This window comes from Agelaius tricolor, unplaced genomic scaffold (assembly GCF_023055355.1).
Source record: "Agelaius tricolor isolate 1412-34295 unplaced genomic scaffold, bAgeTri1.0.p SCAF_82, whole genome shotgun sequence".
Lineage (NCBI taxonomy): Eukaryota > Metazoa > Chordata > Aves > Passeriformes > Icteridae > Agelaius > Agelaius tricolor.
The window spans coordinates 246,441-268,851 of NW_027269342.1; the positions used below are offsets into that span (position 1 = coordinate 246,441).

At 41.6% G+C, this 22,411-nt stretch overlaps 1 protein-coding gene across 2 annotated transcripts in view; it reads right to left on the reverse strand.

Moving 5' to 3' along the window:
* The window catches only part of SMIM38 (small integral membrane protein 38), a 32,043-nt gene extending 12,062 nt beyond the window's left edge, over nucleotides 1–19,981 (reverse strand). The window contains exons 1-2 of one of the 2 annotated variants that reach the window (XM_071418278.1): nucleotides 19,137–19,981; nucleotides 6,861–6,988 (exon numbers count right to left, since the gene is read on the reverse strand). The gene's annotated coding sequence lies outside the window, so the exon portion shown is untranslated. Of the gene's footprint in view, nucleotides 1–3,580; nucleotides 5,717–6,860; nucleotides 6,989–19,136 lie in introns of those variants that run through there. The other variant, XR_011677098.1, reaches the window with a different exon arrangement.
* Between the last annotated feature and the right edge of the window lie 2,430 nt (nucleotides 19,982–22,411).

Below are 22,411 nucleotides of genomic sequence, written 5' to 3' on the forward strand. Positions count from 1 at the left end.
TTCTAATTCAGACTCCCAGAATCTTCCATTGTAGTTTAAAGCCAAAATATTTCCTTCCACCTTATCAGGCAACATGTAAATTCTAGCTACCAATGGGTTTTCTGGAAAAGCAATAAAATAAATAAATAAAATATTAGGATATACAAGGATATTTAGAGGATATCAAGTTCTTTCGGAGCAATTTAAAATCAACTGCTTTTTGTGCAGGGGACAGGAAGTGGATTGCCCATCCCAATCTCCCCAAGCATGGTGAAGCACCAGTGCTTCACAAAATAGAAGTCAATCATATCACAAAATAAATATGTCCAGTAGCTTCCTATTCAACAGAAAAAAGATGACTTTAATAGTTTATGACATTTTTAATAGTCATAAACTATTTTATGATTCCATTCTATGGACTGGTACAAGCTTATTTCTAGGACGCTCCAGACTATTGAAGATTTCTACTGCTGCCCTTGGGGACAGCCTACAGAAAAAGAGCCAATATTCAGATCCTGTTCACACACATTCAGTTTCACAAAAGAACACACTGAGAAAGGCACTTTAATAGCAAATACCAGCAAAATCTGATCCATTTCCCTAAATGAAGCCTAAAGGGTGTTTACAGGTCTGTTTGTTTACACAGAGACAAAACGTGTCCCACCTGGAAGCACCAGTGGGAGCCAACAGAGGCCTACAGGGATGGCATCTCTCTACAGACTCAAACTGACCACCAATGCCAAAATAGTAAGAATCCCACATCCTCAGACTTATCTTTGACCAAGCAAATACTGTACTGATAAGAAACTGAGGCATGGAAAGGCTGAATAGAAATTAATCCAGATTTTCCAAGGGGTATCTATTTTACAGCTGCCTCATAAAGCTAAGAGAAACAACATTTTTAAAGCCAGTTCATGTTGTATTATTAAAGGACTTTCTGTATTTGGTTAATTTTCACTCCTGCTGACATGTGCACATGCACACATCTAGAACAGCTAAAACAAAGACTTAAAGGTGGAGAAAACTGATGAAGAAAGAGAAATGGGTTTTCCAGTGCCAAAGATGGACTCAGTTTCAGAGAGAAGACTAAAACCCATCAGTTTTTGTCCCTCATGCAAATGCTCAGACAGAAGTTTCCCAGGTTCCTTATAAACTGAAATAACCCTCCTGAATAATTTATATTTTTCAAAAATGGTCTCCAGCAAGCTTCACCCAGGAGCTAGCTGAGCCTCCTTACAAAATGTGCTGTTTAACTGAGGTTTAACTAGACTATAATCTACAATCCCCAGCCCAAATACAGGAAAATAAAACCCACGATCTTTTCCCAAAGGAGGTAGAAGGAGTTTATACGCTGTATCCTGTAAAGAGGCAACAGGCACAGACAGATAAAATTGTGTTTTCAGCTCCATCAGAATAAATCCTCAGGAACTCCACATTGACAGAAACCTCCACCCTAAACTCTCCAAGGACTTTCCTCAGCTCAGCTGAGGATACTAAGGAAGCAAACTCTGATCCTCTTTTTTTCCTAGAAATCTGCTTGACAATTCAACATCTTTGATGCAAATCTTATAAAAGACTGTGATGGCACCAAGTAAGGAACAGGATGGGGGAAAACCTGTTTCCGACTCCTCTGTGGGGGGACCATTAGGAGGAGGGTTAATAGCCCTGGGCATGCGATCAAATTAAGGTTTGTGCCAGTTCCCCAAAGCTTTCCCTTGCCATCAGCAGCTTCCCCAGGCTGGGCAGCTCACCCTCATCTCCTCCCCAAAGACAGCTCTTAAACAGAAGCACGACAGTCTGCTGGGAGGAAGCGCAAAGATAATCACACAACTAACTTATATGGACAAAGTATGAAAGGGGCCGAGGGAGGGCAAAGAGGGAGGGAGCCTTTGATAGCTTCACCTTTGGAGCAATGCAAACCTAATGCACATTAAAAACAGAGGTGGGGGGAGCTGGAACTTGGACCTTCCCAACATGTGGATTGCAGCACTGAGGCAGCCCTGAGTCTAAACAAGGCTGGAGTTAGCATTCAGAGCACACAGGCCAGCAGAGTATGGGAAAGGGATCGAGCAGCCAGCCCAAAGAGCTGGCGCCATGAACTGACGAGCAGAGCGCAAGTGATAAAGATTTACTGCGAGAGAGGAGGAAACAGTCCGCTGGCCCGATTAGAGCTGTGAATACCGAGTTGTTCAGGGAGGATTTTGCAGCTGACTGATCACAGGCTGTCGGAGCAGGCCTTGGACAACAGCTGCAAGGCTTGCTGGGCTGCAGAAACAAAAGGCGCCTAGCACGGTGCAAAGAAAGAGTTGACAGGTTGTTGTTAGCAGTGGCAAATGTGTGAGGTATGTCACTGTGTGTGAGACGGGCTGGGCTGGGGTGCTGGGGAAGAAGGAGGGCAAGAAGCACAGGCAGCACTCAGAAAAAGAGGGGGCGTCGCGGGGGAGGGAGCAGGGACACAGGCTTGGTCAAAGCGTTTTCCTAAAATCAGGCCGGTGTTTGTAAGGAGGACAATCACAAGGTCTGTTTACTGCTGCCAAGATGAATTAGCCCATCGTCTCATTTATAGGACGAATCCGGTGGCACAGACTATAAGGTGCATGGCATTAAAGGGACTAATTAGACGATTCTGGCAAATCTGAATTAAGACCCTTTCTTTCTTTGAAAGCTGGAAAGCATTTCTCAGGACTCCAGTCAGATGGCTTAGGTTTTGTTGGGCCTTTTCTTTCCCTTCTGAGAAGGGATATCTTGTGCAATTCCTTAACTCACAAGGGTCTACTCTAAATTCTGCTCTGAGCTTCAAGAACAGTTGTTAGGAAGCTGTTGGCATTTACATCATATCTAAAAAGGTCCAAACGAAAATCCTGGATTCTGCAGGAATTCAGCTCCCAGGGACAAACTTTACAGCTGGTCCCTCCTGTTAAGAGTGGGCTAAAGCAGAAGCTCAAATGAGAACATACCTGAGCTAGGAGCCTGCAGCTGAATTCTCACTCACACACACAAAACAAGCGAGGTTTTTCAAAAGATGGCTTCTAATCTGACACCCACCCCCTTCAAATCCAGTGCCTGCAGCCAAGTGCTTTTCCCAAGCAGCTCTGAGCTTTCTGGAGCCATGGTTCACTAAGCATGTGAGTGCTGGGCAGGAATGTATCAATGAAACCCCAGAGATGATCAAAGACAGGAGCTGGAGAACGGGAGCCCTTACTTTCAGCTCCCTGTTTGGCAAGTTTAGGATTCAGTTCTTGAAGTCTGGCAACATTTTTACTCCAATTGTGACCAAAACAAAGTGCTCCAAACACCTCCGAAGCAGTGGTGCATGCTGTTTGCACACAACCACTATATTACAGTGGTCACTATTAAAATGGTTTACAAGCAGCTAAGGTTACCATGGCATTCACAGCATACTCATAGAAGGCAATACCATGAAAATCACAGAAACATCCAGCACTGCAAGCTGCAAATATCAGATGTTTCATAGTAATTAGTGACACTTTGTAAAGCAGAGGCTTCTTGCATTTTAACACACATATCTATCACCAACAAACAGGAGACACTAAGAAAGTGCAGCAGCCTTTGTAGTGTTCAATCAATTATACAAACAAACCTTATTTTGATTTTTCTCTTCTAAATGGTCTCTGGGACCCAGTTAGTCTAGTCCCAACGGGCAGCACTTGATACACAGTAAAGGGAATTCAGAACAAGAGGCATTTCAAGTCTTCTAACACAGCTCCATTCTCCCAATATATATATAAAGAAACCAACCCAGTGTGCAGAATACTCCATCTAGGGGCAGAAATGTGACTTGAAATTTCCTTAGCCTTTAGTTTGACATGTGTTAACCTCATTGTACCAGGTCTGAGTGCATGAGAAATAATCAGACATTTCACAGAGGTTCCAAATAGCTCTTCCTCAGTATGAGTCTATAGATTTTTACTTTTTTATTATTTTAAATACAGAGCTTCCAGCTTGAGTTTCCGCTTAACAGTGATGAAGAACACAGGCACCACTTTCATACACCTACTAGCAACTGGACTATACTTTAAACTACAAATATTATCTTAGGGAAAATTAATAATCCATCATCTCCATATGCTCGAAGTTTTCAGCTAAATAAGGGTGGCCAGTGAGCTCAACTAAAAAGAACACTGAAATGCCTGAAGGACTACTTGTGTAACTATATTTTTGGATGTAATTGTGCTTCTGCTGGAGTCAAAGCAAAGTCTGAATTTAAGTGCAATGAGAGCAGAAATAATTCATGGCAGAGGTATATTTCTGAGTCACAAATTCTCCCTGTAGCTGGATAATTCAGTATCATTTATGATTAATGGTATTTGTTCACCAAATGTATTTGAGAGCAATGTATACAGTAGACAGAAGCAACAATTCACAGGCTCTGAGAAAACCCTGAAAATATAAAATAATCCCCTTTAAGAACTTTTTTCTTTTTAAGGAAAAAATTAGTTACAGAAGTGTATCAAGCCTTGCCTTCCAATGATGTTTTCTTTATAAAAATCGCTTTCAGCTGACAAGTCCTCACTGATTTTCCATAGTCAGCAATGGGTTACGGCTTGTCCATAATGTCACAGCTTTCCACTGCACTGTGTCTTGCTCTTTGTCTCTCTGGTACAGACAGGCTGCTTCTGAAGCTGTTGTAACACTTTGGAAAGTAATCAAATTACTTCCTACATTTGCTCTCCTTAAACACCTCTGCTTGATCCCCCTCCACTCTTCCTGTTCAGCCTCTCAGTCGCAAACCTCATACTTCATAAAAGCAGAGGTTAGAATTTTCTAGACACCACTTTAATTTTTCAAATAGCAATCCAATTACTGAGCAAATTGGCACATGTGCCTGGTTACATAGTGACTTGGCACTGCCTCCAGTCGCTGCTGGCAGTGATGAATGTGTTTCCCCTTCAGCCCTCCTCATCTATCTGCCCCAGCCTCCGAGCCAACACCAGTGACCACATAAGGAGAGTGCCTGGCAGCTGCAAGCCTGAGGTGCCAAGAGGCAGATTGTGTTCTGTAGCAGCAGGATCTGGGGCTGTGACTGGCTTCCTGGCTAGTCTTTTGTAAGACCTTTTCCATGGCCTCTAGGTTGGCTCTAACGAAGCCTGTAGAAATGCCTGCAGGGAGCTGGTATAGAAGTGAGTTAAGTCAAAGGTTTAATTTGGTTTCTAAAGTGAAGTGAATGTATACTGGCCTTCTCTTTCCACCCTGCAATTATATTCCTGCCACATTTATGTGAAAATACAGTATTCAGTCAACAATTGGAGTGCATTCCTGGGTATGTCTGCACCACACATTGGGGCAAAGATCCCCAAGCCAGTCTCAATTAACTTTGCTGCAGAACCAGGAGCAATATAGCCGTGTTTGTTTGCTGTGACACCCGAGCTAATTAACTATGTATGGCAGTAACAGAGCTTTACTGTTTCTGGCACCGATGCTGCTGTCCCTGTGTGGCAAACTGCTACAGACATGCCAACTCACTTGGAGGTAACCACAGGGCTCCCCAAGCCAGTGCTGCTTTGCACTGCCCAGATGTGTTTAGGAAAACTTCAGGAACTGGCAGGAATTTGTTGGCCATCACGTGAGAGTGGCGAGGCTACAGATGTGGTTACAGTAAATGTGGACTGTTCCATCCCAGTCACATTCTTTTAGTACTCACAACATGATGGTCACAGAGCATCTTTAAGTAATGTGTTGAGCATCTTGAGCAGCATCTGTCACATGTGCTGCTTTCTCAATATCTCACTTCCTCCTCCAGGGGCAAAAAGCTGGACAAAGATATTGTAAAATATTTCTCATATTTGCCTTCCCCCCTGCCCCCCCAAGAAATTTGGGTCTTATGAATAAGTGAACTTCTTTTGACTATTTAAAAAGCCATTTTTAATTATTGCAATGAAGCAGATATGAACTTTCCCCACAACAGGATAGCTTCTCCCCATCTGGGTTTTTTTTGATCCCCAAGAAATTAACTAACTTTCTTAAAATAAATGAGTGCAGGTTCCAACGACCAGAGATGCACTATGATCCCTGTAATTCAAACAGGCTTTGGTGAAGGTAAAAACAAAACACAACTTGCCAGCTCTTCCTCTTTTGCAATTCCACCTCAGGCATACCAAGAAGCTACTGGAGAGAATCAGAGTTATTTGTCCAGCAAATTTCTGATGCAGATGATAGTCTGGAAAATATCTGAGTGGACTATGAACTGCACACACAAGAATATTTCACTGAGTTTGCTTGCTTGGACTTTACTGTATGAGTTGCACTTTATGGGTACAGTTGTTTGTTACTGATGGAATTTTTCCAGTCCCTTTATATTTTTTCCCCTAAATCAGGTATTTTGACAGAGGTACTTAATGAGATGCACCCAGAAGTACTCAGCGAGTAGTCAGATTATATTTAATTAAATCATCTGCATTTATTATAACTCAAGAGCCTTTACCAGTGTTTATCTGTGGCTAGATAAGAAGCCCAAGGTCTTCTGTTGGCTCCCTAGACAAACAAGCCATGTTGTAATTCTGAGAACCACCATAAGTATACAAGGACTTTCTCTTCAAACCTAATCAATCACAACAGCTCTCAAGACTGGGGCGATTGATCAAGACTTTTCACAAGGCACCAAACACATTGAAAAATTTTAACACACACACCCCTTGAGCTATCCCTCTGTACAAACACCCACAACTGCAATGCAGCAGCGTGGATTTTAATTAACTGTCTGATACCTGAGTGTGACGTTTCTCCTCTGTGCTCACAGTCTTTGCCACAAGTTTTTATAGAGTCACTTGAAACAAACACCATTAAATTCTGCACAGGCACCAGGCAAGGTAAAGTTACACACGTTGCTGGTAGGCTTCAGACCATTTTTCAGCACTCTGTACCTCTTTATTCCAGTGATGTCCAAGACAAGGATAAAATCCCTGGAGCTGCAGATGAAGTGCAACCCTACTGCCATCTTCAATATCTCCTATGGGAGCTGGACACTGGAGCCACTCTCCTGGCCACAGGCCTGTAGAAGACAAGGAAGAATTAGTTATCCAGAAGGGCACACGAGCATGTGCCTCTCACCAGGCATGTGAATGTCCCAAACATGCCAAAGCTAGCAACATTGCTGTAGCCAAGCTGTGCTGGGGCTAAGCATGCACTTAAGAGCTTTGCTGGATGGCAGCCATTTACAGATGTACAATCGGTACAGAGACATGGAGGCACAGACTTCCTTTCATGGGTCCTCTGAATTCTCTGCCTAAAGACACATACTTGGTTATTTCAATTAACATGCTTAGAAAACCAAATACTTGTCTTCTGATTACATCTCAGAAACTGGCATATCTATAATTTTTCCTGGAGTCCTTAATGTACCATGCTTCTTAAAGATTCAGGGCCAGACAAACAACTGAAAATCAAATGCACAAAGTAGCTGGATTCTGATAAGACAGAACTTTTCCTGCTCCTGTTTACCTCTTGCTTTATCCTTGATTTGTTTGAAGATGCTGGTGGGTACCTGCCTGCATGTAATGATAACTATTAACAGCAGCTTGATGAATAAGAGAAGAGAAAGTGGAAAAGAAAACAATAGGAAAGGCAGTAAGGGCACTAAGTCGTTCTTTCTGGGATGGGCATTAGGCATATGTTCACTACTTCAGTCTCAGTGCAATCAAAGCTGTCCTGTGCCACTGCCAAAAACTGTAACAGGTGCCAGAAGATTACAGCATGGGTTAAATCCACTCCACAGGCACCAGCTCAGGGACTGATCCAAATCCCAGGAGCCAATGAACATCTTCCCCCAGATGTCAACTGTTTTCAAATAGTTCCCTTCTTATTTCCAGTGGGATGCTGGGGAGGGGCAGGGGGATAAATAAATTTGGCTGCCAGGAAGCAATCCTCTGATTTCACCACCGACAGTCTGGCCAGGTGCCAAAGTCATGTACAGCCACTCAAACACATTTGTAAGGTAATTAATATTTTATATTCACAACAATAAGAGAGCTTCATTCACACGGAACTATTAAGACAGTTTCTCGTTCCATTCTTCCCAGCACATTACAATGACAACTCCATGCCAGCAGCAGCCACATGGCCTAAAGGTGCCAAGCTGGCAAGGATACTCTCTGTCAGCATTTGGCATCCAAACCCCTTGGCAAAGCCCTCAGCAGTTGTGCTTGGCTGCCTTTGGATCCGTCATGTGCTCGGGCTGCTGATAGCAGGGGAGGGTGCTGCGTCCCCTGGGCACCATTTCCCTTTAACACCTGTCTGACTCGGAGGAATGCGCGCACATGCACAGCGCAGAGATCCCTGCACAAATCCTCCTGCACACCCACAGCACATGCTCCAATTTTACTGAAAGGCCTCGTTTCCTCAGAACCACTGTGCTTTCTTTTTCTTTTTTTTGTTGGCTCTTTTTTTTTCCACTCTCTCCCCCCTCTTTTTTCCCTTCACATATCTGTATACAGCCCTTAGAGGGTCCTACATCCTGCCATGCATTCCACATGTGTTGGAGGTTTCCTCTGTGAACAAGGAATACAAAACATGGTCCTTTTGTATATAATGAAATCTCATATTTTACTGTGCTCGTATAAAGCCAGTTCTTTGTGACTAAGACTCTTTTTATTTGTGACATTTTAATGATCTACAAATGTTTGGTATAGATGAAAGGAAATTATTATTTCCAGGTCACCTTGCAGTAATACTTTTTGATAGGCACCATAATTCCAATTAAATTGAGTAAGAAGGGAGGGCAAAACCCTTCAAACATTTAAAGTGCCACTGAAGCAGAAATACTTTTAGAGGAAAACATAAAAACAAACATACATCCTTTACCACAAACTACAAAATATCAGAGGAGCACAGACAAGAAAACTCAAACCCCTTTTTCCTCTGGGGACCATTCAAACAAATGCAGACCATAAGAACGTGACACTGTACCCATTGTGTCACAGAATTGGGGCTGACTTAGGCACAAATTCATTGAAATACTCCCAAGTCTGGTCCCTCAGAGGTACCTGTCAAAAGCACAGCTACCACCCCAAGCTTGGCAGAGGCAGCTCCCAGGAGCTGTGAGAAGTGCGTTGAGATGTTGCAGAGCGCCTCCCCAAATCCCTGCCTGTCCCAAAGCACTACCCCCATGAGCCTGCACTGGTTCTTCTGGTACATTCTGACACCTTTGAGCACAGTTATCTTTGGGTCAGACACCCTGAAGCCTGTGAAACACACGCAAGCCTTGGGTTGCTAAGCTCACAGCACAGAATAGCTGCTATCGCTCGCTCTGGAGGGAAGGCTCCACGTGCCCATCCCACCCCAGCTGGAACATCCACACACAGGCCACGACCCCCATGTTCCCCCTCGAGCCATACCCTCTGCCTGTCACCTTGTACTGTGATTTTTGGTTTGTGTCAAGCTCAGGGTCCACAGACATCAGCCAAGGCCTCCCTGTTCTAGCACAGAACACAAACCCTGCTGGCTGCACGTAGTATGTATCTCTCAGTACACCTGTGTTTACCCACATGAGCTTTGCTTTTTTAAAATGATTTTTTTTTAAATTCTTTTGAGGGAGCTGATTTTTGTTGTTTTGTTGGGCTTTTTTTACCTTCTTGAACAGTTTTTCACTATTCAGTCAGGTAAAAAACTTCTCTCCCCCTCTCCTCTGACACATGTTTTCTTCAGAATATTAGGGCAACATACAGGATGGACACTGGGCTCATGACAAATTTCAGATCCAGCATCTTGGAGACTTTCCTGGCCACAAGCCATACTTTTCTGGAATGGAAAAAAGCTTCTTAATAAGGCATTTTCAGTAAGAAATTCACTATTTAACCCTGGGGAGGTAAGGAAATACTCCAACCTAAAATTATTATTCAGTTGCATATAAAAAATGTTATTTTAGATCATTTTTAGGACTTGCTGTAATTGCATTATTTTCCTTTTTTTTTTCTCTATGACCTGGGCAGTGAATTTCATTGTGATTAAAGCACCTGGCTTTTGGAGCAAGGGAGACGAAAAATAAGTACCAAATAAACATCTAAAACTCTCAAGCAACATTCCTGGAATAGTTCTTCTGTAAAGTGCACGGCATGTTCAGAACACATGAGTTCCTAGTACAAAGATTTTATTGGCTTCACTGCTCAGTGTGATCATCTCAGATTCATGCCAAATAAACCTTCCACATCATATTGACATTTTATTTTTCATTTCTGGCTACACCTACTCTTTCTAAAAAGCAAGTTCCCAGCTCCTGCGGGATTTCCCAGGCTGAACGCATGTTTTATTATCTTCCCTTGAAAATTATAACCTAGAAGGCAGCGCTGCGTGTTACTCTTGGCAACTAAAGTGGAAAGGAGTAAGTACATGATTTCAGAAGATGCAACAAAAGAACAAGAGCCAGGGAGGAGGCTTTGCCTCCATCAGGTTCCTGGCACCTTATTTTGGCAGCATCCCAGTGCCTGGCACCAGGAGCAGACTTGTTCTCACAAGAGTGCCAGTCAGAGTGAACCCTGGGATCAGTGCACCCTACAGCATGGTTCATATACATGTCATGTGGAAGACCAAGGGAAGGAAGGAAAAATTGATGTCAAAGTCAGAAAAGCATCCAACTTTCAACTACATACACATAAACCTACATGGACAGACCTTGCCAGGTGTTTCCTTATCATAATCCACTTCCCCCTGTTAACGTGACTAAATAAATACAACTTACCCAAATCAAATCCCGACCATTTCCCCATTTTAAACTTAATGAACTTTCTCAGATTTATGCATTTTTTCAGCATGCAATGTAAAGTCAAGAGCTTCTTCATGAGAACATGCCAGACTGGGAAACTTATTTTTTCAGAACAGTTACTGTGCCATGACACAAGGGTAGAACACTGCTTTAAAGGGCTGCTGACTCTGGACAATTTATATGCTAATTTCAGAAATGATTCCTCCTACATTAAATAAGGAGCTGAGGAATGTTCCAAAGGTCTAGACAGACCATGGCATTAACAGATTGGGTAAATCAACATTAATACTGCCCACAGCATATTACACCGTGTGAACTTTCTTCACTGCCCGCACTTTACTAATTTTAGTTCCACGTGGTTCCTCAGCTGACTGGCCAAAATATAAACTACACCAGCTCCCTAAAGCCTCCCTGTGCCCATCTTGACCTTGGACTTGCCTTTAATATTAAACTTGAGAAAAAAATCCTGAATGGTCACACTTTTTTATTCAGGGTATGTTTATAAATGGTTTATAAAGGGTTAATAATGATTAATAGATTATGGAAATGTTAAAGAAGCATAGACAACTATAAACACTAAGAATAGCTGTTTGGCACCCAATACTAACTGATCAGCCATCTAGAACATACATTCTAACCCAAACTCCATCAGTGTGAAGGCCAAGTCTGGCAAATAATTCAAATATCTTCAAGCTTGTTTGAGCATTGACAAGTTCTCCAGCTTTTATTAGCAGTATTCTGAGGCTATTATTAAAGTACATGACAAACCTGTCTCTGAATTTATACTTGGAGTAAACAAGGTGTTATAAAACCTTAGACTGACAGAAAAATTTCCAGTTTTCATTTTACTTTCAATAAAAATGGTCTTTACGCAGTTTCTCATACGTTATATGTAATGCTAATAAAACAGAATTGAAAAATTCAAAATGCATGCAACAAGCATCACCAGACAGATCACAAAGTACTAAGATCAACTGAATTTTTAAAACTCCTTCTGTTCCTGTATCTCAGCTTAATAGCTACACTGCTACAACAAGGCCCTGACGAACAGCATGATGCCAAGTCAAAGTGCTTAGCTGTCATAGAAAAAAAAAAGTAAATCCCATTTGGGATGAAGTTTTGGATTTAGAAATAAATCAGCATGCAAAGCATTTACAGCATTTAGTGTATTATCAAGATGTGATGAGCTCTTGCAGTGTCACTTACTGGTAAACCCTAAAGCAGTAAATACTGTCAGATACCTTCACATGACAAAAATCTGATTTCTTTGCAACTGAAGTTATAGCTGCTGATAGGCTTTTCTTTCTTCCACCCTCACCTCCCTCTTTTTTTTTTTTATTCCTACTTAACTGAGGATTATACCAAATCCATGTGAATGACACAATCTCATCGCTTTCTTAACAGACATTGCAACATTTTGGGGGCGCAGAACTGAATATTAAATCAGAAGAGCACTGGGCAGGCACCTCCTCTCATTGAATTCAACAGCTGAACTTCCACAGAGTGCCAAGGGATTGAATTAGGTCTGCTTATGGTGTGGATGCCAGCAAACTCTTTGTGCTTCATCACACACACCCCCCTAACCAATCATTGCACTAGGACTTAATTATTTCATAGGAGCCACCTCTTAGCAAACCACAGCCAGGTATGGAGCGAAAAAGCCTTCTGAAAACCAGTACAAGCAGGACCCCAAGACCTGACCTAGGTAATAAATACATCACACACAGCAAGAACACACTTTGCTATATCTGAGACACCTCAGCCAAATGGCTCCTGATAATGATCGATGATGGCAAATTGGCAGCCAGGCTACTGGAAAAATTCCAAGCTTCACCTTCCAGCTACAGAAATGAAGAGGATGTAAGTGAATGTGATCTTTGGCAGGGAAAGATACATTGTTTCATTGCTGTGGGAAAAATGCTTAATGCCCCAACATTTCCTTAAAATAAGATTACAATGAAACATTAGAGGTAGCATTATTAAGCATAATCAACTTTCCTGGCTAAATGAGAAAAAAAACCAAAAAAAAAAAAAACCAAAACTTTCTCCAAACCCACAAACCCATCTCCAAGCTGCAGGAAGAAAAGATATCTAGTGTTTCACCCCTCACTTCTTTCCTGAGCACTTCAGCAGAGATGCTGCTGCAAAGAGAGCAGGCCTCTGTGTGCTTTGGGTTTTAAAAATCAAGGCAGCTCCCAACTTTCCTGTTCTTTTTCCCCATCAACGAATGAGGAGGAGATTAATCAAAATTTTGGCGTTAGATGATAACACTTGATATACTGAAAACAACAATCCTCACACATCTCAAATTAATTTCTGAGTGGTGAACCTTGTGTAGGAAATAGCTTGTGTCTGAAAAGAGACACAAAATGCATACAGCTTTAAAAAGGATTGGGAGATCTCAGAATCCAGAGTTGTTCCTAGGCTCTGTGGAACAGAGAAAACCTGAAGAGGCTTTATAACCTTTGCATCAAAACCTAGTGTTAAGAATGTTGCTAAATATTCAAACGGGTATTCTTCCTGAGAAACCATCACAAGTGAAGCTCATGCAGATGTCTGCTCTTGAGTACACACAAATGTATGTGTAAAACACCCTATGCTTCTCAACAGGAAGGAAATAATTCCCGAGTCAGGGCTCATCCAGAGGCTCTGACTCATCCCTGTGCATCCAGTTTAGAGCCACCTTTGTCCCCTCCTTTCTCAGTCTTTTACCTCAGCTTCCTTCCAACATCCCTTACCTCCTGTGAAGGTTCAGCCAGCTCCTTTCCTCCACCAATCCTCTTCGTTTCCCCCAGAACATACCTTATCTCAACAGGAAAACACTGGAATTAATGTTATTTTATTGTATATTTGCTTCTCTCAATGCCCCTCTGCTCATGCTGCCTCTTTTTAGGTTAAAGTTTCTTTATGACAGGGATTAGTTACTGTTCTGTGTACTCACACACCACAGGCTTAACCAGCCTCAAGGCACTGCCATAAGAAATTGAGAACACAAAGAGACAGCCTTTGCCCTACATAAATGCTCTCCAGAGTGATATCAATCATATTTTCCATCTTTGCAAAAGGAACTGCCAAACATTATAGAACCTAAATCACCAGTTCTTTTGAAAAATATGTATTTTAAACAATTTCAATAGCATGAAATGGAATTACTTTATTCTATGCATCTCTGAAATATTAAACCAAGGTGGAAATTTTATTTTTGAGTATTGTTCATGTATCTTTTCAGGGTACTTAGGAGTAAATTTTACCTGTTCAAAATTACCCTTTTTTTCAATTCCCTTTTTTTTCATTTACCCTTTTAATCAATTCTCTACTCATGGAGCTACCTGAATACAATTAGAAGAACATTCAAATTGCAAAAATTTTCCTATGGAAGACCATGATTGGATATAGAAATATTTCAAAATACTCAGGAAAACACTCACAAAAACATTAAAAAATTGATTCTGAACATGTTCAGCATCTAAATTTTTTTTTTCTTATAATTTTACGGCAACCATGTACTTCATTTTCTCAGTGGCAAAGCTCTTGGAAAATCCAAGAGGTTGGGCTATAGCTACGTGGCCAATCTGTGTTTATCATAGAATCCTAGAATAGTTTGGGTTGGAAGGCACCTTAAAAATCATCTCATTCCAAGCTCCTTGCACTGAGCAGGGACACCATTCACTGTCCCAGGTTGCTCAGAGCCCCATCCAATCTGGCCTTGAACAATTCCAGGGATGGGGCAGCCAGAGCTTCTCTGGACAGCCTGTGCCAGGGCCTTGCCACCCTACAATAAAGAATTCTTTTTTAATATCTAATCTAAATCTAGTCTCAGTTTGAATCCATTCCCCCTTGTCCTGTCACTCCATGCTCTTGGGAAAAGCCTCTCTCCATCTTTCTTGAAGACTCTGTTCAGGTACTGGAGGCCACAGTTAGGTCACCCCAAAGCCTTCTCTTTTCCAGACTGGCCAATCCCAATTCTCTCAGCTTTTCCTCACAGGAGAGGTGCTGCTTTACCTTTCACTCCAACAGCTCCATCTCCTTCCTGTGCTGGGACCCAAAAACTGGATGCAGTACTGCAGGTTGGGACTCACCAGAGGGAAGGGGCAGAATCCCCTCCCTCCCTCTCCCGCTGTGCCTCAATGCAGCCCAGGACACAGGTGGCTTTCTGGGCTGCAGTTACACATTCCTGGCTCCTGTCCAGACTCTCACCCACCAGCACCCCCAAATCCTTCTCACAGGGCTGTTCTGGATCTCTTCATCCCCAGTCTGAGTTGATACCAAGGGCTACCCCGACCCAGGTAGGTGCAGCACCTGCACTTAGTCTTGTTAAACCTCATGAGATTCCCATGGGCCCACTTCTTGAGCTTATCCAGGTTCCAGCACCCCATCCCTCAGGTGTGTCATCACCCTGAGCTTGGTGTCACCTGAAAATTTGCTTTAGGGTCAATAAAAGCCACAGTGGCAGTCCCTGTTGTTTACAGAACACATGCCAGATCTGACCAAAGGCCACTGAAACCAGAAGAAATCTTTCAGAGCTTTAGGTGGAGTTAGAATGAAGAAATAATTCACTCTTCTCCAGAACAGCACAAAGGCAACTTAACCACAAATTCTGCAGAGTAGGAGCTGAATTTCTACCACTCCTAAGGAAATGGGAACTCAGAATCTCAGTCTTTCCATTAGGGGGAAAGCATGGGGTTATTGCAAGGACTAACCCATTCTGACATGCCAAAAGCATATATTTTCTCTCCCATGAAGCTCAGGTTTCCACGTTTGGCTATGTTCTCAGAATACAAAGTTCTGTTTTTAACCCAAGTCAGCAGGGCATGCAACAAGGAGAGTGGGAGAACTTTCCTGAATATGTACTGAGCAGTCAGCCAAGGCTTCTGTCTCTGATGGAGACATCAGTTTCAGATCAAGATGGGCCATTACAGCCACCTTATCTAATCATCATCACTCACACAGACCAGAAACCTCAGGCAGACCTAAAAAGCTCAAAACTGCACTTTCCAAAAAGGCATCCACTTATCAGCTCTGCAGTAAAACAGTAATGCTTCAAAATGCCACACTTCTTGAGAAGGGACATCTGACAATTTTGCTGTGAACATCACTCAGCTCTGGAAAGGATGGACCTCCAGGCTCAGCAAGGTTTGCAGCCCCTAACATGCATTAGCACAGATAGCTCAGATAGCACAGAGTGGCAAACTCTGGTTTGTGGCAAAAACAGCATAGTTTTAGTACTTTAGCTGTGAATTCAAGCTAAATTAAGTAGGTGATCAATCCTTCAGCCCTCTGCTGGTGAATTGAGGGAAACAGACAAAATGATTGAAACACTATTTTATCAACAATACATAATTATTTCATATTATATGTGGCCACATGAAATTCCAGAGGTCTGTGGTACACTGGAAAGGAGGGTAAACCCCTAATTTGAAACAAAATGTCCCAAATATGTATTGAAGATTTTGATGATTTTAGGTGCCCTCCTTCACAATGGTGGCACCTTCTCTCCTCTTTGTTTGCTCAAGAATTTGTGTAGGGTCTTTCCTAATTGCACATTCTGAAGCTTTCTAGCTAAAACAAACTCTGTTTAAAATGGGCAAGTCATTGAGCCCAAAATTCACTTTTTAAATATGTGAAGTTTGGATGCCAAATCCACAGCAGATCCAAAGACACCTCCTGAAATTCCTGCCACTGTTACTAACAGGAATGGCTTTTAGTTGCAGTCACTGAGGCTGTAAGGGCTCTACAGTCAATGCTGACCTTACAGATGTTCGTGTTATTTTGTTAACGTGATTTGCCCTAAGATACATCCTTTGAAACAGGTACACATGGAATTATCAGCCTGTGAACTGCCCTTTTCCACCCACTAGAAACCATCAAGTATCTTGGACATGGGGAAGATGAACTGGTGGCTATCCTCTTAAAGTAACCTCAAGAGAAGATGAGGATGTCATTGCAAACTTGTGGTAAAAAAACAAGTTTTCCCATTGTCAGCATGCAAAATAGGCACAGGACAACAGGCACCATGATTTTTCTGCAGTCAGCTTGGCAAATCCTTGAATGTGAAGAAAATGAAAGCCAGTGTGTTCCAAAGAACCCTTAATTAACTAAGGGTTATAAAGCTGAGATTTAGAGAGCTGACTCCTCAAAGAGACAGAAGCAGCACAGAGCCTTGAACAGAACATGAAACTTCAGTATTAGAACAGGTAAAATGGATTTCTCTAATAAAATAAGTTTTTCCAGTACAGGCTCTTTTCTCAAGCAGTGTCTTTGTCCCAAAGAAAATAAGAGAATTCTGCCACATGTACTGCAAATGAAAAAATGAGAACATTCCCATTAGTCACCAACCAACATTTTCCTCCACCATAATCCCAAAGTGGCTTTTAATCAATTCCCTAGAGATAAAAAGATCAGATGTTATTTCTACCATCACATTATCACTGATGATTGTGTTCCTAGGTTAGACATTAGAGCCAAAGTGGGGTATCCTAAGAGTTTGTACATTTGCCCTTCAGTACCACAATTCCTGTCATTTCCTGTCTACCACCTTAAAGTTCTGCTAAAGATACACAAAGCATGGAAGCAAATAATGGAACACTGCATAAGGGGGCATTTCAACCATGTATAGGCAAATAAAAACAATACCAGAGCTGTGTGGGTGCAACAACTAACAAGGGTATAACTAATAAAAAAAAATATTCCAGAATGAAGTCAATTCACTGCAGCTAAATCACTGCAGATAGAACCAAGGTGACCTAATGAAATAATCTCATGACATCCAGTCCATATACAAGGAACCTTCTCACATTGATTCTTGCCTAATTTTCCAAGCTTTTCAAGACAAGGGACATCTGATGTCTTAGTCACTAGAAGGTGAGACATCATCAGAGAACCTCTTGCAGTAATCAGAACAATCAAAAAAGCAATATAATTTTAGACATACCTTTCTTCAGAGAGTTCCCAACAGTACTCACATGCAGTATAAAAATAGGCTTTATTAAGCTCTTCAGGAGCCAAAAGCCTCTGTTCCTTGAAGAGGCCATATGCCACCAGCAAACAGAGGTTTAGGGCTCCCAAGGCATTTTCTGGATTTTCTGGCGTTTCCCAGGGAGCTGAGATCCAGAAAATGCTGCCTCTTACTCATGCAAGACCATAACTTTTGGAGATACAGAAGCAAGCACTGGATCCTGAGCTCAGTGAGAGCTTCAAAACAGAGCAGCTCTTGTTCAGAGCTTGTTCTTGTTTCTGTGGATTGTGAGCCCTGGGACTGAACCAAACAGAAATCAGTGTAGTTCAGAAAAACCTCAGCATGACTAAGGCAAGATCTTTAGGCCAGCCTGTAAGGATTGGTACCTGACATCCGGTGCTCAGTAGGAGCAGTGAACCAGAGGTCCCTCCCTATTTCAGGGACAAACAATTCCCAAAGCCAACCTGTCCCTGATGCCTGAAGGAAGTCCATGAGGACAGTTTTAACATTCTTATTCCCAGGAGAAGTAGCAAAAGAAAGATATTAAATTCTTTCCAGTCACTGAGTTTCCACATTTGTAGTGACATTGCCCATAAAGTAGGAGATTGATGGCATTTCCAGCGTGGTGACAGCAGAATGGGCAGTTGGAAAGTAAGAGATTTACTTACAATAGCAGCAAGTCACAAACAATTTTTAAAAAGCTAGCAAACAAAGATGTAAGTCCATAAAGGAAACAGGCATGTTTGTATGTATGCCTGCTGCAGATTGTGTTTTCCTTAAGGCCATGACACAATCCTTTGTGTGAGCTACGTGGTGAGGTGTTAAAGGAAAACACAAAAAGAAAACCAAATGCTCTATCTCCTCACCAAAATGAACACACCCAAAACACTCTTAGCTCCTAGATCCAAATATAAGACAGATTTTCAAAGCCTTTCAAGCACTATCTGCATTATTCAAAAAGGCAAATACTCACACTGAAGAATAAATAGGGAGAGGTTATCTTCTTCCTAAAGTAATAACAAAGACTGTCCTGTTTGTAATATTTTTACTACAGAAAACCAAAAATTACTAATAAAAACTATCACTTTTACTGGCAACATTCACAGACCCACTTGATTCTTTCCAGTAGAAAAATTAATTAGGAACTTTTACATGCTTTCATTCACACCAGCTCCAAGATGTATCTCTTGGGAACGAGCTTGGTCTGCTAGGGATATAGGATCTAATCTGGGAGCTGGTAATTCCAGTCATCACATTAAAGCTCCTCACTCACTATCACAGAGCAAACCTCACCCACAGACACATAGCTTTTATGTCTGCATGCATACATTTATGTTTACATACATATTTATATATAAATATATATTTTTTACATATATACACAGACACATAGAAAAATGCAAACGCACTTTTGGAAAGAAATCTTGTGTCTCAAACACAACGACTGTCTCACCATAAATACCATTCTGAGATCTCATCTGCAGTTACCTCTATCACCAACATGCAGAACTGCAGTTCTTTCTGGCTCGATTTTGCTGGGATGCCATGGCAAGTGGTAAAGGCTCTGCTGCCACCCAATGACGTTTGCTGGGATTGCTCCTTTCCTAAGACCCTTTTCTCCTACTCTACAACCAGGTTAAAAAAAAAATCAGGTTAAATTAAAGGCAGCACTTAGAGCTGGAGCACTTTACATACCTGTGGTGCCTTGACCTCTGGGAAACACAGGACATCACCACCTCACCTGTATGCAAATGGCCCCAGTCCTTTTCATCATTCTGCCAACAGCGGCAAAACTTTATCTGGATTCCCAGTCACAAAACCATCATTGTGCCGTGGCAGTTAATTTTTACTGGTTTACAATGTGCTTTCCTGTGCACAAGAGATAATTCCAGCTAAGCACAGCAGACCTTTCACACAGCTGTTACTAGGCTTTATAGGCCATCAAAGCGTTGATTTCGCAGCGCTGTGTCAATGCCAGACACGCTGACTCCCCGCGCTGCTTTCATTGCTCAGTTCCTTTCTTCACCCTCCTGACAAAGCACAATTTGTTTTAGCCCTTACTACTACATCTAAATTTAGTTTGCAATGCTGTATAAACACAAGTGGTAGCCTGTCAGGTTTAAGTGAAAAAGGAGAAATGCTGTAACGTGGGTCTTTAGGTTCACCCCACCTATAATTAAGTCCTCAAAAGTTTGAACACTTCAGCTTTCCTTGCAGTAAAAATAGACATTTGTATGGTGTCAGTTTAAGGAAATCTAAGAAACTAGGCAAGTAATTTTTGTCAATATATATTTGCACACAAGAACAAGCTGCTCAGTTCTGAAGAACCTGTCCAGAATTCTAGGGCAATAACATGTGCATCTGCTCAAATTAGCCTAATTTAACATTTGTCAGCCCAGAGTATACAATGACTTACTTTAAAATGTGGTTTACACTTTCAGTTATCAGCTTGAGCTGATATAAAAGACCCCGACTGCTCAGGGGTGAATGCTCAGTTGAGAGTTTATTGTCACAGAGGAACCACAATTACAGGTTTAAAAGAAGGAATAAACCCAGCAGTGCTTGGTTTATTTTCACCTATTTCATTACTATTCTTATTTTGGCACACAACATGTAGTAGGATGTTCCTCTCACCAGAACATACAGGTTGTAGAATAATACACTAAAAACCAAAAGGAAGGAAGAACTAACTTCTTTGCCAATAAGCATCTACAAGAATATTTGATCACTGCATTAAAAGATAGAAGTTATTTCCAAAACATTCTGTCCACTGCTGTTCTCTGGGATTCTCAAAGATCAGAGATTGTTTTGAGGCTCATTAACAGTTAATGGTATTTAACTATGAGGCAAAAAAACCTTGGATCTGGCACTTTGTAAGAAGTGCCACTTTCTTACCCTTACATTTTCATACTCCAAGCACAGAGCAGAAGGGTTACAGATACAAATATCTTGGTACAAACAGATGTGTATTACTGATAATTTACTGCCTCAAAACATACCTTTTTATGTTTTGCCATTAAAAAACAAAACCTGATTGTATTCCAACCCCCTTGATTCAGGCCCCAGCCCTTAACTATGCTGAGAATGTTCCATTAAGTACATCCAGAAGTGCTGATCACACAGCCCAGCCTGCACCGTCAGTGTAAAACGGGGGCTTGAACTCCCTCTGCTGGCTAAAACTACTGCTAAAGAATAAAAAAAAACCTCTCACGTCCAAAGATTGGAAAAGTACATTAAAAACTTTTTAAAAATAAATATAATCTTTATCTCTTCTTTAGATATTTTCATCTTTTTAGTTGTTGGCATCTCAAAGCAATCTTGCAGTACCTGAAAGGAAAACTCCTGACCTCCACTGTTTGTTGCTCCCATGAAAGATTGGTCTGTGACTGGGAAGCTCTGCAGATGAGTCCTGCACAATTTCCTTCTTAAGCACTGCCAATAGATCACAGAGGACAGTAACTGTGATGAAACACCAACCAGTCTGTACAAAAAAGAGGGAGAACAGCTGGAAAAAATACACCATCAGAGTAGCAAATTAAAATGTATTTTGAGAAGGACCAAAATTACAACTTTAGGTCAAATTTACTGAGGAGAAAGGTCTACTTGAGATAACAGTGGCAAACAGGGTTCAGTCCCCAGTCCTAGGAGAATTTTTTGTGATCCAAGTCATTTTTGCTTAGTTTCTTCCCTGGAAAGTGTTCCTCCTCTTGATTTATCTCAATTTCCAGAGAGAGGATTTCTGCCCCAAGGAACCTACAAAGCAGACTCTGTGCCTTCTGTGATAGGTCAGATAATCCATTTTTTAAAAACTCTTCCAAAATTATTTTGAGAGCATTGTGTCTGACCTACCACCACCTTGCATGGGAGTATTCATCCTTACATCACAATTAAGCAGCCAAGAAGATATTGTACAGTCAGAAGGACTGTAACAACAACCCTATAAAATGATCTGAAGCATAAATGGCAAAGCAGCCTCTGCTGGTCAGAGGGTTCCACTAACCCCACTGGTAAGCCCTGCCCAAATGGCAATATTTAACACATATTCTAGTATTTAACACATGGTCTACTTAAGCCTGATCACCACCACAAGTGGGATTGAAACATGCATTGATGGGTCACAAACCTTTCAATCCAAACCTCCATCTTGTGGTATTTGCTGGGTCCCCAGGATGAAGGAGGAATTAAGAATCTGACTCCATGTTCTCAGAAGGCATATTATATTATATCATGCTATACTAAAACTATACTAAAGAATAGAGAAAGGATACAGATATAAGGTTACAAAGAATGATAATGAAAACTCTTAACTGCTTCTAGAGTCCCAACACAGCCTGACTGTGATTGGTTATAAGTTAAAACAATTCACATGAAACCAATCAAACAACCTGTTCGGATAAACAATCTCCAACCACATTCCAAAGCAGCAAAACACAGGAGAAACAATCAGATAATTATTCTTTTCATTCTTCTCTGAGGCTTCTCAGCTTCCCAGGAGAAGAAATCCTGGCAAAGGGATTTTTCAGAAGATATGCCAGTGACACCGTCTTATCTCTGTGGGATTGGGATTTAATTCAGCTTTTCCTCATTTAATGAACTAGATGTGGTCCTCCCCCAAACACATGGTCATGAGTGTCTGGTGAAAAGCCAGGTAGCACCTCTCTCTGCAGATTAGAAACAACACACATGAAAATTCACTGAAGAACTGCATGTGAAGTGCCTCAGACCTACCTTTCACAAGCACACCCATACAATGCATGTGTGTT